This window comes from Sparus aurata, chromosome 14 (genome assembly GCF_900880675.1).
Source record: "Sparus aurata chromosome 14, fSpaAur1.1, whole genome shotgun sequence".
Classification (NCBI taxonomy): Eukaryota; Metazoa; Chordata; class Actinopteri; order Spariformes; family Sparidae; genus Sparus; species Sparus aurata.
This window is the reverse complement of record NC_044200.1, coordinates 1,393,900-1,408,694: the sequence shown is the minus strand read 5'-3', so window position 1 is coordinate 1,408,694 and position 14,795 is coordinate 1,393,900. Positions and strand designations below refer to the sequence as shown.

Sequence of the window (14,795 nt, the reverse complement as noted above, 5' to 3'; positions counted from 1 at the left end):
AATGAACTCTTCGACAATATTCTGCAAAACCAGGTTGTCCAGCTGTGACTGGGAGATGAAGACAATGGAGCCGCTACTGTACGCCATTGATGCAATTTGGGTGGTAGAGGATCTGTTTTGGCTCGCCGTTGCCGTGTCTTTTGATTTTTTATTCACTTGCACATACCTTGAAAGGCTCGCCGGATGCTTTAGTTCAATGTGCCGTTTCAGGTTTGCGGTACAGGATAGAGTTCAAATGAAAAATAAAATTCATAAATAAGTAAATAAATAAATAATATTAAAAAAAGAAGAAGATGAAAGGGAAAAATAAAATAATAAATAAATAGATAGTTCAGACAGTGGCTTTAAGGAAACTTTTTAAAATGACTCAGTAAGGTATTACTTTTTTTGTTATTTAACAAAATCAGAGATTTTAGCAAAGAGCTCAGTTCCAGGAGAAAAGGAGCAAATTTAGGTAGTGATTTTGCAAATTTTTGTTTGTGAATAAAACATTTTGCATAGGATAACAAAGTTCATCATGTGTTCAAGAGCATTATCTTCTGGGATAACATAGCAAATAACATGTTTAAGGGTAAGAGAATGGACAGAGTTAGCAGCATCAAAAAAATGAGATCTGACAACATCACTCCAAAACCTTTTAGATATATCACAATAAAAAAAACAGATGTGAAGCCTTCATTTGTTTTTGCCTCCATGCTTAGCACATTGATGAGGCATGCGCAGTGCGACTCTATTGAGGCTGGTGTTGCCAGTGTTATGTCCGTTCAGGATGAATTCATTTGTGTTCGTTTGGTAATGCCTCACTGCATGTTTGGTATGCAGCTGTTTCTGTCTGATCGAAAGTAAAGCGATTGTCCAGCATCTTTTTTATACACAACAGTCAGATTGGGTGTTTTTCTGCTACATTTTAAAGCGTTCGCGGTGTGTTTTAGCCAGTTTTCGCCTGGAAGGCTCGATGGAAATCTTGCACTGTCTTGAACGAAGTTAAACTGTGAGAACGCGCTGTTCACAAACGCCAGAATGAATGCGTTCACAATAACATTCATCAGGCAGAATACAGTACATTCAGTTCACGTTTGCCCAAAATATGAACAATCGTTCATTGAACGCGTTCAGGCACAACACTGGTCTGTACAGGGCGTTTTATTTTGAAAATTGATTGGATACTCTATGCTTTTCCTGTGTCTTCTTCCTGTTGGCGTGATCTGCGCTGTGCAGCTTGTTGCAGCTTTCGTCAAAAATAGACCAGGCAGCCGGATCGCAAAGCAGCCGTGCCCAGCTTGACTCCACAGTGCACCGGAGCTGATCGCGACCGCTTGTTATTTGTCACACACTATGTGCTGCTTGTGGATGGAGAGTGATGGCAGTTTGACAAGGGAAATGTTTTTTGGTAATTTTGCTAACAAGGGGGACGGCATCCCCCCCTCATTCCCCAACAAATCGCCTACTGCATTCAACCATATGCACATGTGCCGATACTCAGGGACATGCGACTACATCCCGGTCTTACTGAGTGGGTGATGGACTTACCTCCTTGGGTGACCAGAATTCCAGCTCAGATAAGCTTCTGAGCTGCGCTCAAGACCCCAGGTAACTCTTTCCAAAACATACCTCTTTACTTCACAACAAATCACTACCTCATGAAAACAACCGCAAACCAACGATGAGTGCGACCTGACAGGCACGCTTGAGGAGCGTTTCACCATTACTCTCCTGCCTGTCAGGTCACACTCGGGGATCGACACTTTTTGCCTGCCATGACGGCGACACGCAGGAGATGCAGCAGCTAACGTGAGTAGTTCAAAAACCTTCTTTTTCATATACTCTGTGTACACAAACAGTGTTCTCAATGCTCGTGTTCATGAGTAGAGACCCTGGTGATGCTACGAGCAAAGTTTCATGTTGTGTCGAGCCTTCTTAGTGTTCTAAAGATAGCGATTTTGATGCTAGCGTGTCATGCCCCTAGCTCTCCCGTTCAAAATTAACGTGCCCAAAACCGAAACTATGGTAAATCTTAAAAGTGCCTCTTTCGTCGTAATTATGCTTTTACATGAAGGTTTGACTCATATTCAATCCCAAATAAAGCCTCGGTTGCTTTTTGGTGAGAGTTTCGCTTTAACTCGCGATTAATCGCAATTTTTTTGGCACATTTCTTTCAGTTCTAAATTTACCTTAATGTATTTTTTTCATGTTCTTGATACTTTAAACAACATAAGAAAGGGTTAGGGTTAGGCAAATATGCTTGCTTTATGAAAATGTTTATTCAACACTTCAAATCATGCAGGAAAATGAAAGGCTCCAAAAATATCCCCTTACCCTAAATGGGATCAAAACATGGTGATGTCAGCTTTTGGTGAGGGGGGTGGTGGGCTCTCTGCATCTGCCGTGTGTTTGGCTTGCAAATGACATTTGAGACTCGACGTACTTCAATGGTAACTCATTTTATGTTGACAGTATGTGCAGATAACTTTTGTCCTATCGACCGAACCATCTGGCAGTGTTTTGAAAGTGAATTTGACGTTCATAAGTTCTTTGTCCATTTACTTTCACTTTCGCTTTTCAGTCCACCGTGTTTTTCCCAAACGTCAACCCTGCTTCTTGTTCTTCTGATTCCCTTTCTTATTCTTCTGCCACCCTCTGGATCAAGACTACAGGTGCCACCGACGGCCGTAAATCAAACAATAAGCGTTTCTTTTTTTTTTTTTTAATACCAAGTGTTAATCGCGCGTTAAAAAAAATTAACGGAGTTAAGATGGAGATGCATTATTAACACGTTATTAAGCTAACTTTGACAGCCCTAGTTATTATATCACTTTCAATGTCAAATTGACATCTTACTCTATGTCAAGTGACATAGTGGTCAGTTAACATACTGTCATAATGATAGTATATTATGAGATTTATCTAAAAAATATAGCTTTTAACCCTTAGGAGTCTATGATCACGCTGGCATGATCAAATCACGTGACTGATTTAAGATGATGTAGCAGTGAGGCGCAGCCTCAGTGGGTCTTGGTTCCGGTGTATGTGTTGGAGCAGCCTTCAAACTATATACCAGTTTTTAAATTGTGTTGATAGGCCAAGTAAAAGCGTAGATAAGATAAATAATGTCCGCTGCACTTTTTCGCTAACATTATCGTCACGTTCGCTGTGCCTTTGGCGCAGGAAGAAACGGAAAAAATAGCCTTTTCTCACGAAAGTTTCCGCAAGCAGGAAGTGCTTGCATGCAAAAAACATGTTCCTATTGGTGGAAAAAGGCACCACACCAACCAATCACAATGTTATATGGCAAAACAGTGATTTGGTTGCTGAGGAACAGGGGGAAGTTGCAGGAGGGACAGCGGCACAAGAGTGACAGCAGCAGTGATGGTGATAGACGACCTGCTCTACCCACTGAGCCACATATTTGTGGTTTTCACAGTGAAAAAATCCAACTTTTTCCTACTCAGATTTTATGTTTGTTGTGATTTTAGGTCCATTGTGTTAATACAGTGTGTCAAAATGAAAAAATAACTATTCAGTCACACATGTGAGGTTGTGCTAAAAATAATGACACCAAACAAGGCAAGGTGAATAGTGTTTAAGGTGAAATATTATGGTAAGATCAAAAGAAGTCAAAAACGGCCAATTATACCCCAGACTCCTAAGGGTTAATAAACATTCTCCATAATTCAACCTTTAATTAACTTTTAATCAGCATGTAACATTTGGTCAATAACAAGAATCTAGCCTGTAGCCTACCACTTTATCATCATATTCTATCAAACTATTTTCTGATAGACATCGTAAGCTATTTAAAGAAGTAGCCAAGCCTTGGCTAAAGTGTCAAAAAGTTAGCATCAGTAAAAACTAGCATGTAGCCACATGGTCAATAAAATAGTATAAAGCCTACCATTATCAAACTTTTTCTGGTATCCTACAGAAGGTATACTGAAGGTATTGATGCAGAGACTTTGCATACTTACTTACTTACTTACTTAAGTGATCATATAAAGGGAGAAAGCTTCAATGCTGCTGGACATATTTTCAGCTAGCCACCACTGAAAGAGACCCTGATCAAGTTCTCCCTTGCAGGCCCTCTAGTGGCCAGGATGCCGGCGTCCGAGATTAATTAACATATCAAAAGCATCATTTTTATAACAAAACTAGTGACTGTATAATGTCACTTGACATAGAGTAGGATGTCAATTTGACATTGAAAGTGGTATAATAACCATTTATGAGTGGACATGTAGGCCTATGTTTATGTCACGTGTCATGTAATGTGTATGCAGGTGTTATGAATGAAGTTTTACTGAAAGTTGTTTTATTGGTTTGTGGTTGTTTTCATGAGGTAGTGATTTGTTGGAAATCTGTGAAGTGAAGAGGATATGTTTAGGGAAGAGTTACCTGGGGTCTCCAGTGCTTCATAGAAGCTTATATCTGAGCTGAAATTCTGGTCTGCCAAGGAGGTAAGTCCATCATCCACTCAGTAGGACCAGGATGTAGTTGCATGTCCCTGATTATTTGCACATGTGCATATGGCTGTATGGTACTCGAGGTCTACAATTTAACTCAATAGTCATTCTGTTGTTTCAAATCCAGTGTATATAACATTCTTAGATTCTCATAACACAAAATGTAGAACTCTGGACTGAAAATTAACATATATTATCAGTTTTGAAAGAAAAAAGAACCGCCTGAAAATGACAAAATTAATTCCTAATAATGTAATAAGGAATTACATTATCTGTAAAAAATGTTATTACAATATCAGTCAGGATATTTTATTACATTATTGGTGAAGTTATTACATTATTGGGTTTTATTACATTTTCGATCGAGTTAAGTGCAAATTTTACTACATTTTCAGGCGTTATTACATTTTCAGGAAATTATTACATTATAGGGTGCTACATGGCGTCATGCCATCATTCATTGGGTGTTTCGACCCTTATTTGCAACACCATCCCGATGGTGGGTCTGCAGTGGTGTCCAAGTCACTGCCCATCTACTCCTCCTAGCTTCCAACTCAACTCCTCTTTCCTGCTCCATAACCAGCAAGAGGTTCTTTCTGCTGCCTCCCCCATCCTACGAGCTGCTGTTTTTCTCTCCTTCCCTGTCATTCCAATAGCTGTGAGCATTCTCCACACTGACTGAACAGGGAATCCTCTACAGCCGACCTCGACCGGGAACAGCCATGCCTGCCATCCTTTCCCCCTTCAGTCATGCAGAAGGTCTTGGTATTTGGTGCTCTTCCTTTCAACGGCCTGTTCACACCCCTCTTCCCATGGGACTGTAAGTTCTATGAGGATGATCTTTTTTGCCTCTTTAAACAACAGTACCATGTTCGGCCTCAGGGTTCTGGGGGAACTTAAGCCTTCCCCCCAGGTCGACCTTCATTTCCCACATAGCAGACTGGTTCTTGTTGTTACTGTGGTTGGTGGCTTTTTTCCCTCCCTTACAATCTGGATTGATGTTGTTTTCTGAAGTGGTTGCTGTTTCTTTTTTCTCTCCTGCTCTTAGGCCTTGTCGTGGCGCCACCTGTACCTTCCTTGGGGGTTTTATTTTACACCCAGACAGGATGTGTGCCATGGTACCTCTCTCCCCACAAAGCTTGCACAATCTCATGCCCCACACTTGTGCAAATTTGTTGGGGTTACGAGTGTGTCATACACTGATCTCAGCAGGAAGGAGATGCGGAACGGCTCCAGTCTCCATGGGTCAGCCCAGGTGATCTTCCTCTTGGGAAGGTCCCATTTGGTCCAGGCTCCTTGGGAAGCTAGCTCCACTACCCTTGACCTTTGTCCTTCCTCGTCAAGATTCCATACCTCCTCTTGAATCATGTCTCTTCTGTCACTGGTTCCTGCCTTCCTCCACTGTTGGAAATCGGAGGTTCCAAGACCCTGTCTTCCTGTGCATGGCACTCCAATGATGTCATATAGCTTCAGCATGCTCTCAGCTTATGCAACAGATGAGTCAGCTAATCTTGTGATTAGGGCTAGGACAACGTGTCGACGTAGTCGACGTAATCGACAACATAAATTCGTCGACATGAATAATTTGGGTCGGCGCATCGTCCCAAACAGGAAGTGGTAGTACCTGCGGAGGCTGAGAATAGCCCCTCTCATACAGAGATGCCGCATTAACGCCGCCGCGGCGGTTCGTCAATTCTCCGCCGTTGGTCATTCACACAGAGCGAAGCGCCGCTGGAATAAAGACGAACCGCCGTGTAATTCACACAGAAAGCTGCGCTGTCACTCCTAAAGAGACGTGACGATACACGTCATGATGATGACGTCAGGGTGTTTCCCAGGTGTCCCCCCTGTCACTCTAAACCCCCGGACCGTATATAATGTTTAGTGATTAAGAACCCCCCCCCAAACATCCTGGAAGGTGAAAGAGTTACGTTGTTCGCGCTAAATTACATTATTACATAATCGCCATCAGTAAACAGGTCGCTGCGTGACTCTGTCACTTGCGGGGACGGAGGCTGTTTTCTGGGGGAAAGTTCACTGAAGTCTCAGTCGGGAGGGCTGACCATCGCGGGGATTTCGATCAACACAACCACTTGAGTGAGTTAAGGGTTTATGCCGGTGAAAGACGCTGTTTTTCGGGCAGAAATGTGACAAAGCGTTGGTAGGACAGGCAGGAGGACAGACGCTGCTCCGCCTACAACTGCGGTATTTTTTCCTCATATAAGTTACCAACGACAGTTACAGTTACTACGTTACTTTTGTTTGGTCACGTAACGTTAAATTAATCGTTAGATTAGTTGACTAATCGAAAAAATAATCGCTAGATTAATCGTTTGAAAAATAATCGTTTGGGACAGCTCTACTTGTGATGATGCCTGAATGTCTGACTTGTTCATCCTGGGAGTCTCTGTATGTCATTACGACTCTGCACTTTGCAACTTTCCAGGCTTTGACACTGTGTTGTAAAACGGGCTGTCTTGAACCATAGCTGGATTCCACCAAAGTAGCTGGTGATCATTCTCCTGATGTGCTGAGGGATGTGGTAGTGGTCTAATGCTACATGGATGAGGGCGTGAGCATAAGCGGAAATCCCAGGGGGACAGGGGGGACATGTCCACCCTCCAGTAAAGCTGTCCCCCCCTAGAATAATTTGAGACACAATTAATAATTTTTAAACAATGCAGTAGCATTTATTGAAAGCACAATGTAAGCGGTGCTCATTATAAGCGCGCAATAATGTGCTATTTACATCTTTAAAGTAAAATCTTTTAGTCCCCCCCACACTCTTTCCAACAGGCGGAGCTAGCAGCTGCAGCAGCCTGTGGACGGAGCCTGCTACTCACAACGTGCTTTGCAGGGTAAAAGGTATGTACACCACACAGACATAGTTACATAAGTAACGCATCCCATTTACAAAAGGCGCCAGGTCCAGGCTGTCTACAACATTTATCCTGCATTGTTAAAAAGCCTACTCAATTACGAGTGCTGTTAATCTAACTTAAAAGCTACAGATAGTGATAGTCACACACAGTGAGGAGAGGAGAGGGAGAGGACAGGACAGGACAGGACAGGACAAAAGCAGTAATAATTATTTTTGTCATTTTAAAAGACTGTCTGGATATAAATGTCAGAATCAGACATTTTAGATTTATTTCCAGGAAGGTTTTATCCAGTTATCCAGAGTTAATTGTCTTGAAATATGTTCAGTTAACTAGAAGATACTGTATCTACTTTGTTTTTTGTTTCTCCAATTAAATTGTCACAACTTAATGAATTTTCAACAGATTTTTTTAGCAGTATTGTCACAAGTGTCAGATCCTATTATTACACATGATATTCATTCTGGAGTTGTAAACATTTAACAGTAAATATTGCTGTGTGTGTGTGTGTGTCAGCCAGGTCAGTTGAAATGGCAGAGAAAAGAAAAAAGATAGACATCCGCTCATTTTTCAGTGCACCAAAACGCCAAGTATGAAGACCCAAGTTACAACAAGACAATTTGATATAAGATATCAATAAGAAAGGAATGAAGTTCTTATGGAAATGTTTCATAATGAATTCATTAGGGAAAGCCAAGTCAGAAAATACAGCAGAGCACAGAGAGCCAGAGCCAGTCAGACAGAGCCATCTGTCTCAGGTCAGTTTTTGAGCATTGGGAGTTAGAACAGTGAACAAAGGCATTTATGTCAGATGTGTTCACATAAAGTGTATTATTGCCACCTTCCACCTAATACCATTGTTTTGTATTGCTGGGTGAATAAAAAAGAACTTGTATACAGGTAGGGTAAGGACTAATACAGTATAATGCAATTATTGTAATTATCATTACTTTTGATAACATTTTTTAAAACATTTGATTTGAACATGCTGACAGTGCAAGAGTGCAACACTGTCAGAGAGAGAGAGAGAATAGCATAATCTGATATCTTTCATCTGGAAAAAGGCAGTTATCTGATTATGAGAAATCTGACAAACAAACTTAGATGTTTGCCTGAGAATTAGTTTATTCATTGCATGTGTACATGTTAATTTGATTTCAATCATTTTGTTTTAAATCTAGACATGTGCAGGTGGACTCAGCCAGTGCTTAGAAAGGTCTTCTGCCTGCCTGTTGGAGAGATAGAGAGACTAAAGCCTCAAATTGCGGTAAAAGATGTTGTATAAAAGACAGGCTACAACTTTTTTTCCTTGGCCCCCCCGGAATTATTCTCTAAAATGTTAATGTTTATTGTCCCCCCCCCACTATGAAATGAGATTTTCAATTAAATAAATCAAACCCCTTGCGCCGTGGCCTTTGACTGTCGTGCTTGTACGCACGAAATTAACTTCCAATTGAAATGCGTTAATGCGTTAAATTCATTCTGAGGAGCACGAAAAAAATGAGGAAATCGTGCTGGCACGCACGAAACAATAGATTAATTTGCGTGACAGTTTCACGATTTCCCGTGAGACCGGATTGGAAATTCACATGCAGCTCAGAGTCATCGCAGTCCACGGCTACTCTGCAGCAGCACTTGGGTCTCTCCCGTCCCCTCTCTCACGCAGCTGCGCAGGCGGCAGCCAGTGTGTGGGGGCCAGCTGGGGCAGGCAGGAGCAGAGCAGACGCCACGACTGCTCACTCTGTGGATTTGAGACCGGATAGCTGCCCTTTACTCTGTTTTGATCTGTTAATTCTCCGACTTCTTAGTCTTTCGCGGTTCCACTGGTACTTTACCAATGTAGCGGAGGAGACCACTTGCAAAGTTTCTTTGACAGAGACAATGATAGTTGCCAAGCATAATATGACAATAGAACCATGGATACTGTAATGTAATAGGCTTGTGAACCTTAGACTTACCATAGGGGAGTGATGTGATAAGGAAGTACATCAAGAAGCGTGGCTAGGAATGCTACTCTTTGTTATGGCTGTGAATTGAGTAGATGAACAGTAAAGTTACGTTCACATATAAAGTTGGTTGTCAAGCCTCATCTATATAACATGGTGTCAGAAGTGAAGGCGGAGGAAGAGTGACAGTATGTCACAGTTTCAACCACCAACGAGTTTGTTGCAAGGCAATCTTGCCGAAAACTGGAGGAACTGGAGTCAGCGTTTTGAGCTCTTCTGTACTGCCAGTGGCATCGTGGAGAAATCCGAGAAGGTGCAGTGTGCAACATTTCTTCACGTTGTGGGAGAGGGGGCGATTAAAGTCTGTAATATGTTTGTCTTCGCGGACGGCGAGAAAGACAAAATAGACATGCTGAAGAAGAAGTTTGAGGACTATTGTGAGCCAAGAAAGAACTTACCTTACGTACGGCACATGTTCTTCACATGAGCCCAGAAGCAGTCAGAGTCCGTTGATTCGTATGCAACTGATTTAAAAAAATAAGGCCACGGACTGTAAATTTGGACAGTTGCACGACTCCCTGGTATGTGACACAATTGTTTGTGGTATTATTGAAGACCAAGTGAGAGGGGGACTGTTAAGAGAAACAGATCTGACCCTACAAAAAGCCATTAATAAATGTTGTGCAAGTGAAATAACAACCAGCCAAGTTAAAGTACTGTAGGAAGAAGTAGAAATTAACAAAAGACAAAAAGATAAAGTGAAAGCTAACACAGAACAAAATGAGTCAAGTTGCAGCAGATGTGGTTTCAAACATGGAACTAAAAAACGTCCAGCTATTGGCCAAACATGTAAAGCATGCAACAAGTAAAATCACATCGCCAAGATGTGCAGATCACAGAATCGGCAGCACCAACAGAGAAAGAATGTACATGCAGTAGAACAAAGTGAGGAAGAAAATGACATGTTTATTGGCACATTCAGAAAGGAGTATGGGTGATTGAGTGATGAGTGATGGAGTCTGCACAAACAGAAACCGAGGAAGAAAAATTGACTGAAAGACTGAAAATAAACAACAAATTTGTGACTTTTAAACTGGACACAGGTGCAGACTGCAACGCAATGTCTGTTAAAACATTAAATGAACTGTATGTCAGAGGAAAGCTCAGTGTGAGTAAAGTAAACTTGTTGCTTTCTTTGGCCAGAAGATAGCGCCACTGGGCAAAAGTGCATTAACATGTTAATACAAAGGCCAGAAACACAAGGTTGAGTTTGAAATCACACAAGAAGATGTTCTGGCAATACTGGGATGAGCCACATGTGTGAAACTAGGCTCAGTGAAGAGGACGCATGAAGATGGAAAGGAAAATGACATCCTTAAAGACCATGAGGATCTTTTCACCGGACTAGGTTGCTTACCTGGTCAGCATCATATACAGATTGACCACACTGTCGTACACGCTCCCAGAAGGATTCCTGTAGCACTCAGAGACAGTAGAGAGAGTAATTGAGGAACTACAGTGCATGGAGAAATTGGGAGCAATAACCAGGCAGATGGAGCCAACTGAGTGGGTTAACAGCCCAGAGGAAAATTTTACTGCTCAAAGCTTGCTCCTTCATGGCTATGGAGCCATAAAGGAGCTCAATGAGAGTTCTCATTTCAGTCTCGTTGTAGTCTTTTTTGGTCTCAAACATTTCTCATTTGTTTCTCCTAAAATTCCTTAGGAGCAATAGGTGAGACTTGAGACTTTACCGCTTAAACCTTGCTCCTTTCCAGCACTGGGGAGACATTCTGAAACTTCATTGAGAGCTTGATGAGATCTCCTTTGAAACTTACAGGGAGCCCAAGTTGAGATTTTCTGCACCTGTTTCTCAGGAGAAACAATTGAGAAACAGGAGAAATCAGCCACAGCCTCACTTTGGTCTCACATAGATCTCATAGTTGTCTAGGAGAAATGAATGAGACACTACTGAGATCTCTTTTCCAATTTTCGTTTCCCGTATGCCAAATGCTAAGTATTTCTCAGTACTAGACGCCAATCAGGGCTTTTGGCAGATAAAACCTGATGATGAAAGCTCTCATTTAATACGCCCATTGGAAGATACAGATACCTGCGTTTACCGTTTGAGATCTCATCTGCTCCATAGGTGTTTCAGAGGGCTATTGCGCAGATGATTGAAGGACTAGATGGAGTTGTGAACATCATTGATGACCTACTTGTCTGGGGAGACTCTTTCGCAGAGCACGACCACAGATTGAGGTTGTTGCTAGAGAGAGCAAAAGAGAATAACCTGAAACTGAATAAACACAAGTGCTTTGTCAGGACAAAAGAGATTAAATACATAGGACACATACTCAGTGCCAGTGGACTGAGACCAGATGAGGAAAAAGTGAGAGCAGTGACACAGCTCCCAGACCCGTAGAATAAACAGGAACTGCTGAGGTTCATGGGGATGATTCAGTACCTTACAAAGTTCATTCCGAATCTGTCAGACATCAATGCAAGGTGACACGGAGTGGCACTGGGAAGAAACACAAAAGAGGAGTTTTGAGAATCTTAAACAGCTGGTCACCAACGCTCCAGCCCAGCTCAGAAGGCATCGGCGCAGTCATACTGCAGGATGTACAACCGGTAGCTTACGGGTCAAGGGCACTCACTGACTGTCAGCGCAGGTATGCACAGATTGAAAAAGAGCTACTTGCCATTGTCTATGGATATGAGAAATTCCACCAGTATGTATATGGTAAAAACATTCAGGTTGAGAGTGACCACAAGCCGCTAGAGAGTATTTTCAAAAAACCCTTGCACCAAGCTCCCATGAGACTTCAGGGGATGCTGCTTAGGCTTCAAAGATACAGCCTTAAAGTCACCTATCAACCGGGCAAGGATCTGCATAAAGCAGATGCATTGAGTAGAGCATTCCTCAACGAGAAGAATGAAGAGCTGCTGGAGAAAGAGTTAGAGGTAAACATGATCACACATCATCTACCCATGTCAGAGGAAAAACTGCAGAAGTTCATGGCAGCTACAGCGGAGGACCACGAAATGCATTTACTGAAAGCCATAACATTAACAGGTTGGCCAGATGATAAAAGTGCAGTACCAACAGAAATTCAGCCCTACTGGAGATTTAGAGATGAAATCACACACACATCTGGGCTGATGTTCAAAGCAGCAAAGCTCATAGTTCCACATCAGCTGAGACAAAACATGCTTAACAAGATCCATGAACCACACTTAGGAATTGTTAAGTACAAAGAAAGAGCCAGAGATGTTTTGTATTGGCCACACATGTCTACACACATTGAGGTATGGTGTCTCAGTGTCCCACTTGTAATGAGAACCGCAACAGCAACCCAAGAGAGCTGCTACTCTCACACCCAGTACCAGACCGACCATGGGAGAAAGAAGGGACTGATCTCTTTCACTTCAGAGGATCTGAGTTTCTGCTTTGTGTTGTTTATTTCTCCAAGTTCTCTGGAATAGCATAGTTGAGAGACACCACCAGTAGTAGTGTCATAGTCGCACTGAAATCAATGGTTGTGAGGCATGGTATTCCTGATGTTGTCATCTCTGATAATGGTCCTCAGTATGCCAGCGCTGAGTTCAAAGATTTTGCAGAAAAGTGGAAATTCAAGCACAATACGTCCAGTCCTGGTCATGCGCAGTCAAGTGGTCAAGCAGAAAGAAAAGTACAGACGATTAAAAATCTGCAGAAAAAATCAGAGGTTAATGATGACCCCTACATTTCACTACTGGAGTATCGCAACACACCGCTAGAAGAAGTAGGATTATCACCAGCCCAGCTGCTAATGGGATGGCGGCTCAAAGGGAAACTGCCAACTTCAGTCTCACTCCTTACTCCAGAGGGTGCTGTCCAAGTACGCGGTCAGCTGAAAGAAAAGCAAGAGAAAGAAAAACTGTATTTTGACAGACAAACCAAGACACTGTCAGACCTGCAGGCAGGAGCAGGGGTGGACTGGCCATCGGGCATACCGCCCGATGGTGATATTGGGCCGGGCCTTTTTCTTTTCTTTTTTTTTTTTTTAAATAATGGTACTAGTATTAGTAATGGTATTAATCATAATACCTATTGGTACACAAAACTAGTAGTTCGGCCCATTAGTCATGATTGATTCTGGGCTGGACCAATTACAGCCGCGGGCCGATGCCTTCCCTCTTGGCCCTCGGCTGTCAATCAATCAATCATACAGAGAGAGAAGATCACGAAAATGGTGAACAGCACTCAGAGGAAAGGAGGCGCGGAAAAGAATTGAGCTAAAAAGAGACAGGCCCTTCAGGCATTTGCACAGAATTTTGCTGGTGGCTATGGCGGAGCGTCGTCTTCAGCAGCAGCGGCACCCGAAGCGGCCGCAGATAACATTAATGATGGCGGAGGTGGCCGTCAGGTGGATGAGGGGAAGGGGAGGCAGGAGGAGGAGAGAACCGCGGCTGCCGCTGGTGCGATTGGAGGGGAATCTGAACTTCAGGTAAGAAGTGATGAACTGGTGGGCCGGTTCACTTCACTGAGGGCTCCATGACTTGAGTGCAAACAAGTAAAGTGCTCAGAAAATTTTTTCATTAGAATTAATTAGAATTAGTGCATCTTTATAGGTCTTAATGCATAGGACACTGGGTGGAATAAAGATAAGAATGAGGTATTGTATATATGGGACAGCTGTTTTCTTCCAGCCTTAACCTCTCACTGTCTCTTATAGGATGCTGTCACTCATTTTTGGAAGCCTGCCATAGTTTCCTCTAAGTAGGTACTGTATAGAAAACATGATTCAACTGTTTTTGAAGATACCAGTACTGACATCATCTGAGCAAGTCCTTCAGGTATCATTCTTTCTCACCTTTCTCTGTTTGTCTCCTTTCACTTTTTAAAGTTTGCCATGTTTGAGGAAATGTTCTGTGTTGCTGTGCTGAGTGTTGCTGCTGTGGAGACTGGTTATTGATGTGGTGAGTACATAGTCTGTGAAAATATCACTTAATCACAGTCTGTCATGTATACATTTTAATATTCATCTCATCTCTGTTCTTCTGTGTCCTATTTTTCAGGATCCCATTATACATTGTTCATCGCTTGTTCAGGAGGTTCCTCTTAGTAAGAACTGTATAGAGTATATGACACAACTATTTTCCCACATTTTTTGAGATACCAGTACTGTGATCATATAAGTAAGTCCAGCAAGTGTTATTCTTTCTCACCTTTCTCTGTTTGTCTCCTTTCACTTTTTAAAGGTTGCCATGTTTGAGGAAATATTCTGTGTTGCTGTGCTGTTTATTGATGTGGTGAATTAACAGTCTATGAAAATAAAACTAAATCTGTCATTTATTCATTTTAATATTCATCAATGATCATGTCTCACCTCTATTCCTCTCTGTCCCAATTTCAGAATCCCATCATATGTTGTACATTGTTCAGGAGGTTAACTAGACCAAGCAGCCTTTTGGTTTCCGCTAAGTACTGTATAGAATAACGGGACTGGGAGGATGGTGTAGGTTTAAGT

General features: G+C 42.2%; 1 long non-coding RNA gene across 1 annotated transcript; it reads left to right on the top strand.

Annotated features, from left to right (window-relative positions):
* The first annotated feature begins 13,668 nt into the window (after positions 1-13,668).
* Positions 13,669-14,373, top strand: LOC115595726 (uncharacterized). Its single transcript, XR_003986768.1, has 3 exons — positions 13,669-13,772; positions 14,001-14,044; positions 14,172-14,373. It is a non-coding gene; the product is annotated as an uncharacterized LOC115595726 (long non-coding RNA).
* The last annotated feature ends 422 nt before the right edge of the window (positions 14,374-14,795 follow it).